Consider the following 14,148-nt stretch of genomic DNA (forward strand, 5'->3'; position numbering starts at 1 on the left):
TCCGACTCCCATCTTTGGATTTCCGGGGACTTCTTAGCCAGTCTCCAACCCTGCATGCACTTCTCTAGACAAGCTTACTTGTTATTCTTCTCACAGAATCACCTTGCCTCACACTAGGTCACTCAGCCTCACTCAAGATTGAGGGGAACCCTCTCCCTCCAGACACCTCTGGGGATCCCAGGCTCATGACCCCTCCCCCACTGCTCCCCCCTCAGCAAACACTGAAAACAAGCATACACGACTCTTTCCTCCCTTTCCAGTCATTGCACACTTATGCTTCATACACTCAGGAGATGCTTCCCTTTCCCTACACTCTGTGATCCAGCTACACTGGGCTCCTTGCTTGACAATTCATCTCTTGTCTTCATGCCTTTTCTCTGGCTTTCCTTTTTGCCTGGAGTGCCTTCCTCACCTTATCTTCAAATCTTGACTTCCTTCAAGACAGCTCAAAATTTTCACCTTCTTCTCTTCCCCTTTATCCCATCCTCCATCCCTTCCCTCTGAGAATACCTCCTACTTATACTATAAATTTCTTATATATCCCTTCTTAGGATGGGAATTCCTTGAGCTCAAGGATCTTGTTTTTGCCTTTCTTTATATAGCTATAGTTTACAATAATGTCTGGTATATGATAAGTGCTTAACAAATGGGAGGTATGGAGTATTCAGGGGGAACTGGTGCCTCTGGTGTGAGGGTTTTCTGAGTTCTTTTTAGGACTTCACATCCACCTTTGAGGTCTATCTTTCACCTAATTCTCCCCAGTGGCTCCAAGAAACTGTAGCATGAGAATCAGTCACATACAGATAAAACCATCTTGGCAGGCAGGGCTAACCAATTTGAGGGTAACCTACAGGCCTCAAACTCAGTGCTAAGTTAGGGGATATATATATATATATATATACACCTGAATCATGTAAAGAAGATTTTCCTTGGCAGAATGGATGGATGAGAACAATGTGTTCTAATGGCTATGAAGGTGACTAAAGCAGGTTCTGTGAAGCATTTAGAGCTTATTCAGATGTTGAGGAAGTCAAGGCCATACACTGTCTCCTGGACCATCATCAGTCATCATGACTTTTGTCTTGCCACTGAACTTGGATGACTCTGGGAAAAGAATAAGACTGATGACTCCTTGCAACTTCACCTCCCTGAAATTCAATTCACATACAAGTTTAAATATCACCCTTCTGATGTCATTGGTCCTCTTTGAAAGGAAGTATGAACAATGAGGTGCTTAATAAATGTTGACTGACTCCTATTGGTCTACATTCTCTTCAAGACACAAGCTCATGGCTTCCAACAAATATTCCCACCTACTAACAGTTCCTGGACAGGTATAAAGGTTCCCTACCACAAAATAGGGCACCCTTTCAGATCCAACTGCGCCCACATCAAATACCAACCTAGGATATTCAGACACAAACTCTCCTCCTCACTCAATCTTCTCTCCTTTCAAGTCCCAGAAAAAACCTCCTTCAGGAAAATTCCCAGTCTTCCTAGTGCTAGTGCCTTCTCTCTGTTGATTATCTCCACTTTATCCTGAAGATGTCTTATTTGAACATAGCTGTGTACATTTTATCTCCTCCATTAAATTGTCAGTTATTTGGGTATATAAAAATACAGTATTTTTTACATTTCTTTGTATTCTCAATGATTAGAACAGTTCCTAGTACATAGTAGATACATAATAATTGCTTATTAACTAAATTCTTCCTTCCTTCTGAAAAACAAAAAGAAAAACAGAAAGGCTGGAAGTGTGTGTGTGTCTGCGTGTGTGTTTGTGTGCAGAAATTGTTGTTCTCATGTAGAGAGTTTGGGACAAGACTTTCCTAGCATAGACCTGGTCCCTCCTATCCTTTCCATTTTGTAAGAATGACTGATTGTTCACATGTATCATGTTTGGAAACTGATGGATCATGATCATTGTAGTTTCTATCAACTGAATCTATGAGAGGAGAAAGAATTTCCTTTCATTACTCTCTCTCTGTTACCTGAGAATTAAACCAGATCAAGGGAGTGTTTGTTTCTGTCTTACCTGTTTTGTCCTCAATTTCAAGCACCAAAGATGACCTTATAGGACAGGGAGCTCAAGACATGGCCAAGACCCTAGAACTAGGATGGGATACAAAATGTTAATTAAGCTAACCTGGAATGGAGACCATGTGATGCTGGTGTGCTTGAAATTAGAATTCAGACTGTGTTCTATAGGAACTGAGCTATGCTGTGAATCTAATTCTCAAATCCTCTCTAGAGACTGAAGTGGTATGGGGGAGGCAAGGAGGAGAAGGAATATGTTTCTCACTTGGGGTGGTAAATTCATGTGTTTGTGATTATATCTTGAAGGAATATTTCTGTGTAAAAGCTAATCTGTGAATGGATAATGGAACTGGAAATCACTATAATTAGGGAAAATATTATTGATGGCAGCTGGAGCCATTTGCAGAGTCCAGGGACTCCCTCCAAATCCTCTATAAGGGTATCAGAGAACCCTAGGAGATGTGTGTAAAATTAACTTACCTGATCTTCAGGTGGTAGGGGGCAATGTGGTCTCTGTTACACATATAAATCATGTTTATGGAGCTGGGGTGTTAGAGCTGGAAGGACTCTGAGAACACAGGAAGTCAGAGCTAGGAAGACTCTTAGAACACAGAAAGTTAGAACTAGGAGGAAATTAGAACAAATTTCAGGACTAGAGAAACTACCTGTTCATATTCTTTGACCATTTATCAATTGAAGAAACCTTGTATTCTTATACATTCAACTTATTTCTCTATGTATTTGAGAAATGAAGTCTTTTTAGATAGACTTGTAAAAGAATTTGCACCATTATGATTATTGTGTATTACTTACCACTCTATTTAACCATGTTTAGTTTCTGGCTTCTATCTCCCTAATTTGCCCCATTTTCTATTAGACCCATTCCCCTCCTCTTATCTCCTTCCCCTTCCTGTAGGGTAAGATAGTTTTTTTTTAATATACACAATTGATAGTGTATGTTCTTTCCTAATAGAATTAAATCTGATGAAAGTGAGTTTCACATACTCTCTTCCTCACCTCTCCCACCTTCCCCATCACCGTGAATGCTGTAAGGGGCAGAAATGTAAGGGGTTGGACTAGGTTATTTAAGAGTATGGTCGCCAGGAACTTAATCAAATGATTTTTTTAGCAATTTATTAATAAAATATAAAGAGAGTGAAAGTAAGAAAATCAGAAAAAGGATAGGTAAAATATCTAACCTAACATATACAATATAAGGAAGAGAGACCCTGCTGTTGGAATGAGAAGCCAATCTGATGGACAGATCAGCTTGAGGAGCAGTGGAGGAGGAGCAAGAGAATACTGGCAGTTCTGGAAGCTGAGTAGAACTCTGAAGCAACTGATGGGCATTCCAGCCTGGGAAGGGGAGAAGGAGGAGTGGTTTCCTGAGGCTCAGGAGAGTGCTGAACCAGATTTTTCTCTACCTGTTAGGGACCTGTCTCCATCCAGAGATCCTCCATATCTCTTCTGTGATTTGTCAACAGCTACCTGATTCACAAGAGGAATTTGTTGGACTCTCTTGCCTGAACCAAACTGATCTTTCCCCTTGGGTCTCTCACCCTTACCTGTCCCTTGAACTATACTCTATAATTTAGTTAATTTATTAAGGGTAGGATTAAGAAACAATTGGTTGGAAAAAAGACAAAGGCCCAGATGCTTCTGGTCTTGAAATCCAACTGCAAGGGGGGATTGACCTCAGAGGCATTCTCCTCCCACTTACCCTTTTCCCTCTTTTCTCTGCCATTACCTTCCCCTTTGACACCAATGTGAAGATTGGATTTGGCTATCTCCTGATTGTAACAATGAAGGTACTTAGCTCTTCCTTTATTGGGAAAATTGAATTGTAATCCCCAGTCTATTTTTAGATTTTAATCCCCAAAAGTGTTAACTCAGTATTTAAAGTAGATCTACCTATTTTAACTACAAAAAAATTCAAACTATCTACTAAAGGTTCAAACTAACTACAACGGGTGTGATATAACCAAAAAAGGTATAATTAACTAAAAAAGGTGTGAACTAAAGAGTGGGCAGTCCTGGAGAGGGTGTCTGCTATGATTGGTAAATGTAAAATTTAGGGGAGGTGACACAAGAGAAAAAGATCCTTAAATAGAGGAAGCAGAGGCACACAATATATAGATCAAGGAACTCTGACTTGGAGTTGGACTGGAGGATCAGTCTCTTGAGCTTGGAGTGAAGAAGAGTCACTCAGAGGAGAGACTGGAAGACAGACACTTGAGGAGAGACTGGAAGACAGACACTAGGACTTGGATGTGGAACTTGACCCTGGAGGAGCTCACGTAGGAGACCTCAGATGGCTTTCCTTTTAGACGGTCACAGTGGTGAATGAAAAGCTGACTTAGTTTCCCTGCCTTTCTGGAGGTGTGAACCTCCGAGAAAGGCCCATCATCTTGAGACTCTTTTCTCCGATTAGGGCCTTAAAATTTCTATCTGGCTCTGAGGAAGCAGAACTCTCTTTCCCCTTTTCTCTCTTCCTTAATATCTTCCCTCTATTGTAAACTAAACTACCATAAATTAAATTTTACTTTAGTAATTCATTTGGGATTTAGAAATTAAATCCCTGGTGACCACCAATTAATTATTTCAGTCCAACCAATAAAAATTTAACATCAAATAAATTATATTAGTATAAGATACATCTGGGTTTGGGCCTCTCTTTTATAATATAATAAAAGGATAATATATAATAATATATAATAAAAGGATATAATATAATAAAAGAATTAGACTAGTTATAGACAGGATTTCAAAGCTGAAATCCTGTCCTTGTCTGTGATAACCCAGCTCTGGGTTTGTCATAACTCTCCACAGAGAAGGGGTTTGATTTTTAACCCCCTGGCACAGTACTGTTGACAAAGGAACACTGACATCTTTCCTTTCCAGTTAATGCCATTATAATATTCAGAAAAAGCTGACAGCTTGAGTGTCTTTGGGGAAGTGGGATTGAAAAAGGTCATCTTGCCTTTCTGAGGCTGACTGCCTCAGAGGTCCTTAACTCCACTGAGGGAGACATATTGCCATCCTAACTGAATCAACCTGCTTCAAAAATCTGTCTCCTGCTCCCACTTCTCCCTTTCAACTTCTCACTTGAGTCATATTCTTAGAGTGGAGACAGTACCTTGCTCACCCCTCTCGATTAGTAATTGAGAAGAGGTTCTTCTCCATTTTTCTTACTCTTTTACACACACTACGTATTTTGCTACAGCCCCTGGCTCAACCCAGGTAGGGCTAATTAGTCCTCAGCTACAGGGGCTTCAGCCTTGAGCCCAGTGCCCAGAGAATTGGGGAATGGCTGAACAAATTATGGTGTATGTTGGTGATGGATTACTATTGTGCTCAAAGGAATAATGAACTGGAGGAAATTCCAAGGGAACTGGAATGACCTCCAGGAATTGATGCAGACTGAGAGGAGCAGAACCAGGAGAACATTATACACAGAGACTGATACACTGTGCTACAATTGAATGTAATGGACTTCTCCATTAGTGGCAATGCACCGATCCTGAACAACACAGAGGGATTTACAAGAAAGCACACTATCCACATTCAGAGGAAAAACTGTGGGAGCAGAAACACAGAAGAAAAACAACTGCTTGATTACATGGGTTGAGGGGGATATGATTGGGGATGTAGACTCCAAGTGATCATCCTAGTGCAAACATCAACAACATGAAAATAGGTTTTGATCAAGGACAAATGTAAAATGCAGTGGAATTGTGCGTCAGTTACAGGAAAGGGTGGGTGGAGGGGAGGGAAAGAATATGATTCTTGTAACCAAGAAATAATGTTCTAAATTGACTAAATAAAAATTTCCAAAATAAATAAGTAAATAAAATAAAAATAATTAAAAAATTTAAAAACCCATGAAATTTTACATAGGGAAAGCAACTGCCCAGGAAAATAGATCCAGGAGAGACAATTTGAGAATTATTGGACTACGTGAAAGCCATGACAAAAAAAAAGCCTAGACATCATATTATAAGAGATTATTAAAAAAAAAAACGGCCCTGATAGTCTTGAACTTAAGGATAAAATAGACATTGAAAGAATCCACAGATCACCCCCTGCATTAAATCCCCAAATGACAACTCCCAGGAATGTTATAGCCAAGTTCAAGAGCTTCCAAGCCAAAGAGAAAATATTGCAAACTGCCAGAAAGAAACAATTCAGATAACAAGGAGCCCCAGGATCTGGCAGTTTCCACACTGAAGGACAACAGGCTTGTATTATAATATTCCAGAAGGCAAGAGAACTGTCTCTACAACCAAGAATCACCTACCCATCAAAACTGACTATATACTTTCAGGGGAAAGTATTGCCATTTAATAAAATAGAAGAATTCCTAGAATGTCAGTGCAGTTTTACTTGATGACTTCTTGTCTAAACTCTTTTTTTTGATCCTGGCTTTCAGGAAGTCCAATAATTCTTAAATTCTCTCTCCTTGATTTGTTTTCCAAGTCCATTGTTTTTTTTTCCATAATATATTTCACATTTTCTTCCATTTTTTCATTCTTTTGATTTTGTTTGATTGTTTATTGATGTCTCATGGAATCATTAGTTTCCACTTGTCCAATTCTAATTTTTAAGGCATGATTTCCAGGAGTGAAATTTTGAATCTCCTTTTCCATTTGGCCAGTTCTACTTTTTAAAGAGTGCTTTTTTTTTCCTTCAATGAATTTGTGTGCCTCTTTTTCCAAAAAGCCAATTCTGTTTTTCAAAAAGTTTTACTCTTTAGTGAATTTTTACATATCTTTTCCATTTGGCCAATTCTATTTTTTAAGGAGTTCTCTCCTTTGTATTTTTGTTCTTCTTTTAGCAAAGGCTCTATTCTGTTTTGTAGAGTATTAATTTCTTCAGTATTTTATTGTGTCTCCTTTACCAAATTCAAAAATAAATTCAAAATTCTCTTTTTCTCTAATGGAGAATGAGATGCTAAGGATCCAATAGCAAAGCAACATCTTAAGTTACACATATTAATTTTCTTTTACTTTAACTTATTTTAACTGCTTATTTTAGTAATGGACTGTGTCTTAATATAGTAGGCACTGTCTCAGTTTACTTGTGTAGTCTCACACTCAAATGAATCATATTTCACTCGTTAGGTCACTATTTTCAAAACTTATCCTCCATATCTATATTTTTATTTCATATATTTTCAGTATCAACCTATCTAATGACTGCATTACCCATCATGGTTTGTAAACCTCAAAATTCCTTAGACTTATAAATGTTGGAAATTTCACCATTGGGATATTTCATACTTAGAAAATTTCTTACTGATAGTCTATTGGAATGGGAACCCCATTGGCATGGGAGGTTCCTTCTCTTCCCTTCTTAAGATTACTTTAGGACAGAAACCTTTTGCTGAACAATGGAAAGGACTTTGACCTATGCTTAAGCATAGAACAGGAATTTCTTTGAGTCATGATTGATTTTAGAATTGATACAATGGAGATACTTGGAATCAATCTCCACCCTATTCAGTCCTAACAGGATTGAGTAAGGGCTGCAGCCTAGATCAAAATTTAATTATTCCAATCTCTACCCTACTCAGGTTAACAGGATTTAGAAAGGGCTGTAGCAAAGGAGCAAAGATTTAATCATTTGAAAATATGACCTTCAACAGACATGTGCAAAGCCTCTGGGCGGTCCTGGGTTAAGCTAGAGCCTCCATTGGCACAGGGAAATTGATGGACAGTGATTGGTAGATGTGAGAATTGAGGGGAGGCAACTTGGATGGTTTCCTTAAAGATCAGGGGGGTCTGAAGACTCGAGAGGGTTGAGGAGTTGGTCGGAGTGGTGGAGTGTGCTCTGAGAAGCTTGCTCTGAAGGAAGCTGAAGGTGGGGGCCCCTGAGACCGTTTCTCCATTTTGGTCACGTGAGTAATAGGGACTGATCTCTTTTCTTTGCCCCAGCTATCTAAGGGCTTGGGCCTTTTGGCCCAGCCTAAACAGAAGGGGTATTTAAGCCCTATTCCCTTCTCTCCCTTTTTCTCTCTCTCTATCTCTAATTCTTTTCTTCCTCTTATTGTAATTAAACTCCATAAAAGGTTGACTGCTGACTTGAGTTTTTCATTTAGGAATTACATAGCTGAATTCCTTGGCGACCTTAAATTAATATATATCAGTCTTTTAAAGTGATTCCCTTGTAACAGGTTATAGAAAATCTACCAAAGAAGGAGAGAGAAAATTAGCTATAGTAAGGGGAGAAATGCTTCTCTAACTTTATGTATCAACGCCAGGTGGAAGTTGTCAATAATGCACAGCCATGCATAGAACTTGCCAAGTGGGAAACTTTCTATTCAAGAGGAGGAGAGTCCTAAATCAGTTCAAACCAAAATTTTTCTCTCTCAACTTTTCCTTGACACAGAGGTCTGCCTATAGTTCACAAGTGCCATCCTATACTGGTACTGGTATCACAGGTCATTTGCTTCCATAGCTTGTTTTCCAAATACAGTCCCATAAGATTTAACATCAAATGGCAAATCTCCCTAATATATTTTAGGGTTAAATATAATATTTCCTCATGTTGTTATAACTATATTGATATCAAAAATTACCAGGCTATATATTCTTTCCTAAAAACTAAAGTGTGAACTTCTGACATCAGACTGAAAAAATAATCGCATTCTGAATTCTATATAGTTACCAAATATATGATAATTTGTCCACAACCTTTGAAAGGCACTTTGGACAAATTGCTGTAAATCTCTAAATTAATAAACATTAGATTATGTTAGCATTGGAATACTCATACACTTTTAAAAAAAACTCTTACCTTCCATCTTGGAATCAATACTATGTATTGGTTCCAAGGCAGAAGAGTGGTAAAGGCTAGGCAAAGGGGGTTAAGTGACTTGTCCAGGGTCACACAGCTGGGAAGTGTCTGAGGGCAGATTTGAACCTAGGACCTCCTGTCTCTAGGCCTGACTCTCAATCCACTGAGCTACCCAGCTACCCAGCTGCCCCCAACACTAATACACTTTTTATGGAACTGTGAACTGATATAACCACTCTCAAGGGCTATATGGAACCATGCATATAAAACTATGCATACCTTTGACCTAGCAATATCATTATTGGATCTGTATCGCAAAGAGATAATGGAAAGGAACTATCTTTTCCAAAATATTTTTAGCAGCTTTTTTTGTAGTGGCAAAAAATTGGAAACTGAGTGGTTGTCCATTACTTGGGAAATGAATGAACAAGTTGTGGTATATGATTGTGTTTTTAACAAATTTTCCAAATGTTTGAAAATTCAAACAGAACAAGCATTTCTATATATATAAGAAAAAGAAGATATTACACAAATAAAATCATAGGTCTCCTATTTGTTTAATTTTTCTTCATACCTACATAATAGATCTGGTCCACTCCTGTCTCAACACCTTTTCACCCTTCCTATTCCACATAGGCTATTGTCATGGAGGCCCACATGTTCATATAAATTAAGCCTTTCCTGTTTTATCTTTCTGTTCACTTTCTGATAAAAACGTCTCAGTTTCTTTTTCTTCTAGCATTGGTTCTGTGGCTTCTGCATAATGTTCTCTTGGTTTTAATCACTTCATTTTTCGTTATCTTATAGTTCTTTCCAGGTTTAAAAAAAATCAGTTTGTTCATCACTTCTTATAGAGCAGTAGTATTCCATCATGATCATATACCACAATTTGTTTAGCCATTATCAGAAAGCAAATTTCCAAGATAATCAAAAAAATATCATCAGTCAAAGAAGGGACTGTTGGAGTCTGATCATAGATCAAAATATGCCAACTTCCATTTATTTCTCTAATGATTTTTTGATTACGTGTGTGAAATGTGTCTTCTATCATGACATCAACGATATGGAAATATACACATAGTATGAAAGCACTGGTATAAACTATATCAGAATATTTACCACCTGGGTGAGAGGTGGGCATGAGAGGGATGGAAAAAAATCTGAATCTTTTTTTTTTACTTTTTTAAAAATTTGAATTAATTTATTTAGTCAATTTAGAACATTATTCCTTGGTTACAACAATTACATTATTTCCCTACCTCCCCTCCACCCACACTTTCTGCAGCCAGCGCACAATTTCACTGGGAATTACTTGTGTTCTTGATCAGAACCTATTTCCATGTTGTTGGTGTTTGCATTAGGATGTTAATTTAGAGTCTACAGCCCTAGCTATATCCCCTCAACTCATGTAGTCAAGAAGTTGTCTTTTTTCTGTGTTTCTACTCCCACAGTTTTTCCTCTGAATGTGGATAGTGTGCTTTCTTGTAAATCCCTCTGTGTTGTTCAGGATCGGTGCACTGCCACTAATGGAGAAGTCCATTACATTCAATTCTACCACAATGTATCAGTCTCTGTGTATAATGTTCTCCTAGTTCTGCTCCTTTTGCTCTGCATCAATTCCTGGAGGTTATTCCAGTTCCCATGGAATTCCTCCACTTTATTATTCCTTTGAGCACAATAGTATTCCATCACCAACATATACCACAATTTGTTCAGCCATTCCCCAATTGAAGGGCATCCCCTCATTTTCCAATTTTTTACCACCACAATGAGAGCAACTATGAATATTTTTGTACATGTCTTTTTCCTTATTATCTCTTTTGGGTACAAACACAGCAGTGCTATGGCTGGATCAAAGGGCAGACAGTCTTTTAGTGCCCTTTGGGCATAGTTCCAAATTGGCCTCCAGAATGGTTGGATCAATTCACAACTCCACCAGCAATGCATTAATGTCCCCACTTTGCCACACCCCCTCCAGCATTCATTACTTTCCTTTGCTGTCATGTTAGCCGATCTGCTAGGTGTGAGGTGATACCTCAGAGTTGTTTTGATTTGCATCTCTCTAAATATGAGATATTTAGAACACTTTTTCATATGCTTATTAATAGTTTTGATTTCTTTAACTGAAAATTGCCTATTCGTGTCCATTGCCCATTTATCAATTGGAGAATGGCTTGATTTTTTGTACAATTGGTTTAGTTCTTTATAAATTTGAGTAATTAGACCTTTGTCAGAGGTTTTTGTTATGAAGATTGCTTCCCAATTTGTTGCTTCCCTTCTAATTTTGGATGCATTAAGTTTTGTTTGTACAAAAACTTTTAATTTGATGTAATCAAAATTATTGATTTTACCTTTTGTGATTTTTTTCGTAGCTCTTGCTTGGTTTTAAAGTCTTTCCTTTCCCAAAGATCTGACATGTATACTATTCTGTGTTCACCTAATTTGCTTATAGTTTCCTTCTTTATATTCAGGTCATTCACCCATTCTGAGTTTATCTTGGTGTAGGGTATGAGATATTGATCCAAACCTAATCTCTCCCATACTGTCTTCCAATTTTCCCAGCAGCTTTTGTCAAATAGCAGATTTTGGTCCCACAAGCTGGGATCTTTAGGCTTATCATAGACTATCTTGCTGAGGTCATTTACCCCAAGTCTATTCCACTGATCTTCCTTTCTGTCTCTTAGCCAGTACCAAATTGTTTTGATGACCACTGCTTTATAGTATAGTTTGAGATCTTGGATTTCAAGTCCTCCTTCCTTTGCATTTTTTTTTTCATGATTTCCTTGGATATCCTTGATCTTTTGTTCTTCCAAATGAACTTTGTTTTGTTTTTTTCTAATTCAGTAGAAAAGTTTTTTGGTAGTTCAATGGGTATGGCACTAAATAAGTAAATTAATTTGGGTAGGATTGTCATTATTATGATGTTAGTTCATCCCACCCATGAGCAATCAATGTTTTTTCAATTGTTTAGATCTAGTTTTAACTGTGTGAAGAGTGCTTTGTAGTTGTGTTCATATAGTTCCTGTATTTGTCTTGGCAGATAGATTCCTAAGTATTTTATATTGTCTAGGGTGATTTTAAATGGTATTTCTCTTTCTAATTCTTGCTGCTGAAATGGGTTGGAGATTCATAGAATGCTGATGACTTATGTGGGTTTATTTTGTATCCTGCAACTTTGCTAAAGTTGTGGATTATTTTGACTAGCTTTTTGGTTGATTCTCTAGGATTCTTTAAGTAGACCATCATATCATCCACAAAGAGTGATAGCTTGGTCTCCTCATTGGCTATTTTAATACCTTCACTTTCTTTTTCTTCTCTAATTGCTACTGCTAGTGTTTCTAGTACAATGTTAAATAATAGCGGTGATAATGGACATCCTTGTTTAACTCCTGATCTTATTGGGAAGGCTTCTAGTTTATTCCCATTGCAGATGATATTTGCTGATGATTTTATATTTATACTGTTTATTATTTTTAGGAAAGGTCCTTCTATTCCTATACTTTCAAGTGTTTTCAATAGGAATGGGTGCTGTATTTTATCAAAGGCTTTTTCTGCATCTATTGAGATAAGCATGTGATTTTTTGTCAGGTTGCTTGTTAATATGGTCAATTATGTGAATGGTCTTCCTAATATTGAACCATCCTTGCATTCCTGGTATGAAGCCTTCCTGGTCATAATGAATAACCCTCGTGATCACTTGCTGGAATCTTTTTGCTAGTATTCTTTTTAAGATGTTTGCATCTATGTTCATTAGGGAGACTGGTCTATAGTTTTCTCTGTTTTTGACCTGCCTGGCTTTGGAATCAGCACCACATTTGTGTCGTAAAAGGAATTTGGTAGAAATCCTTCTTTGCTTATTCTATCAAATAGTTTGTATAATATTGGGATTAGTTGTTCTTTGAATGTTTGATGGACATCATTTGTGAATCCATCTGGACCTGGGGATTTTTTCTTAGGGAGTTCTTTGCTTGTTCAATTTGTATTTCTGATATGGAGTTGTTTAGGTAATCTATCTCTTCCTCTGTTAGTCTAGGCAATTTATATTTTTGTAAGTAGTCATTCATATCACCTAGATTGCCATATTTGTTGCCATATAGTTGGGCATAATAGTTTTTAATGGTTGCCTTAATTTCCTCTTCATTAGAGGTGAGGTTTCCCTTTTCATCTTGGATATTGTCAATTTGGTTTTCTTCTTTCCTTTTTTAATTCAATTTACCAGTACTTCATCTATTTTATTTGTTTTTTCAAAGTACCAGCTTCTAGTCTTATTTATTAAATCAATAGTTCTCTGACTTTCAATTTTATTAATTTCTCCTTTATTTTTAGGATCTCTAATTTAGTCTGCATCTGAGGATTTTTTATTTGTTTACTTTCTAGTTTTTTAATTTGCGTGCCCAATTTATTGACTTCTGCCCTTTCTAGTTTGTTAATATATGAACTCAAGGAAATAAAATTTCCCGAGTACTGCTTTCACTACATCCCATAGGTTTTGAAAGGATGTCTCATCATTGTAATTTCCTTCAATGAAATTATTGTTTCTATGATTTGTTCTTTGACTAACTGGTTTTGGAGAATTGAATTTATTATTTCTACTCTTTTGAACTTGTTTGCAGTGTTTTATGCCCTGATATATGGTCAATTTTTGTGAATGTACCATGTGCTGCTGAAAAGAAGGTGTATTCCTTTTTGTCCCTATTCATTTTTCTCCACATATGTACTAACTCTAATTTTTCTAAGATTTCATTCACTTCTCTTACCTCTTTCTTATTTATTTTTTGGTTTGATTTATCTAGTTCTGATAGAGGAAGTTTCAGGCCTCCCACTAATATAATTTTTCTATCTATTTCATCCTTGATCTCCACTAGTTTCTCCTTTAGAAATTTGGATGCTATGCCATTTGTTGTATACATGTTGAGTACTGATATTTACTCATTGTGTATACTGCCTTTTATCAGGATGTAATTACCTTCCCTATCTCTTTTAACTAGATTTATTTTTACTTTGGCTTTGTCAGATATGATTACAATTCCTGCCGTCTTTTTATCAGTTGATGCCTAATAGATGTGGCTCCATTCTCTTGCTTTCACCCTATGCATATCTACCTTTCTCATGTGTGTGTCTTGTAGATACCATATGGTAGGGTTTTAGATTCTAATCCACTATGCTCTTTGCTTGCATTTTATAGGTGAGTTCATTCCATTCACATTCAGAGTTATATGATTACCAGTTGTGTATTTCCCAGCATTTTGATTGCTACTCCTAGTCCTGCCTTTTCTTCTTTCACTATTTACTTCTACACCAATGTTTGTTTTTAAT

Source organism: Monodelphis domestica, chromosome 3 (genome assembly GCF_027887165.1).
Source record: "Monodelphis domestica isolate mMonDom1 chromosome 3, mMonDom1.pri, whole genome shotgun sequence".
In the NCBI taxonomy this organism is placed as follows: domain Eukaryota; kingdom Metazoa; phylum Chordata; class Mammalia; order Didelphimorphia; family Didelphidae; genus Monodelphis; species Monodelphis domestica.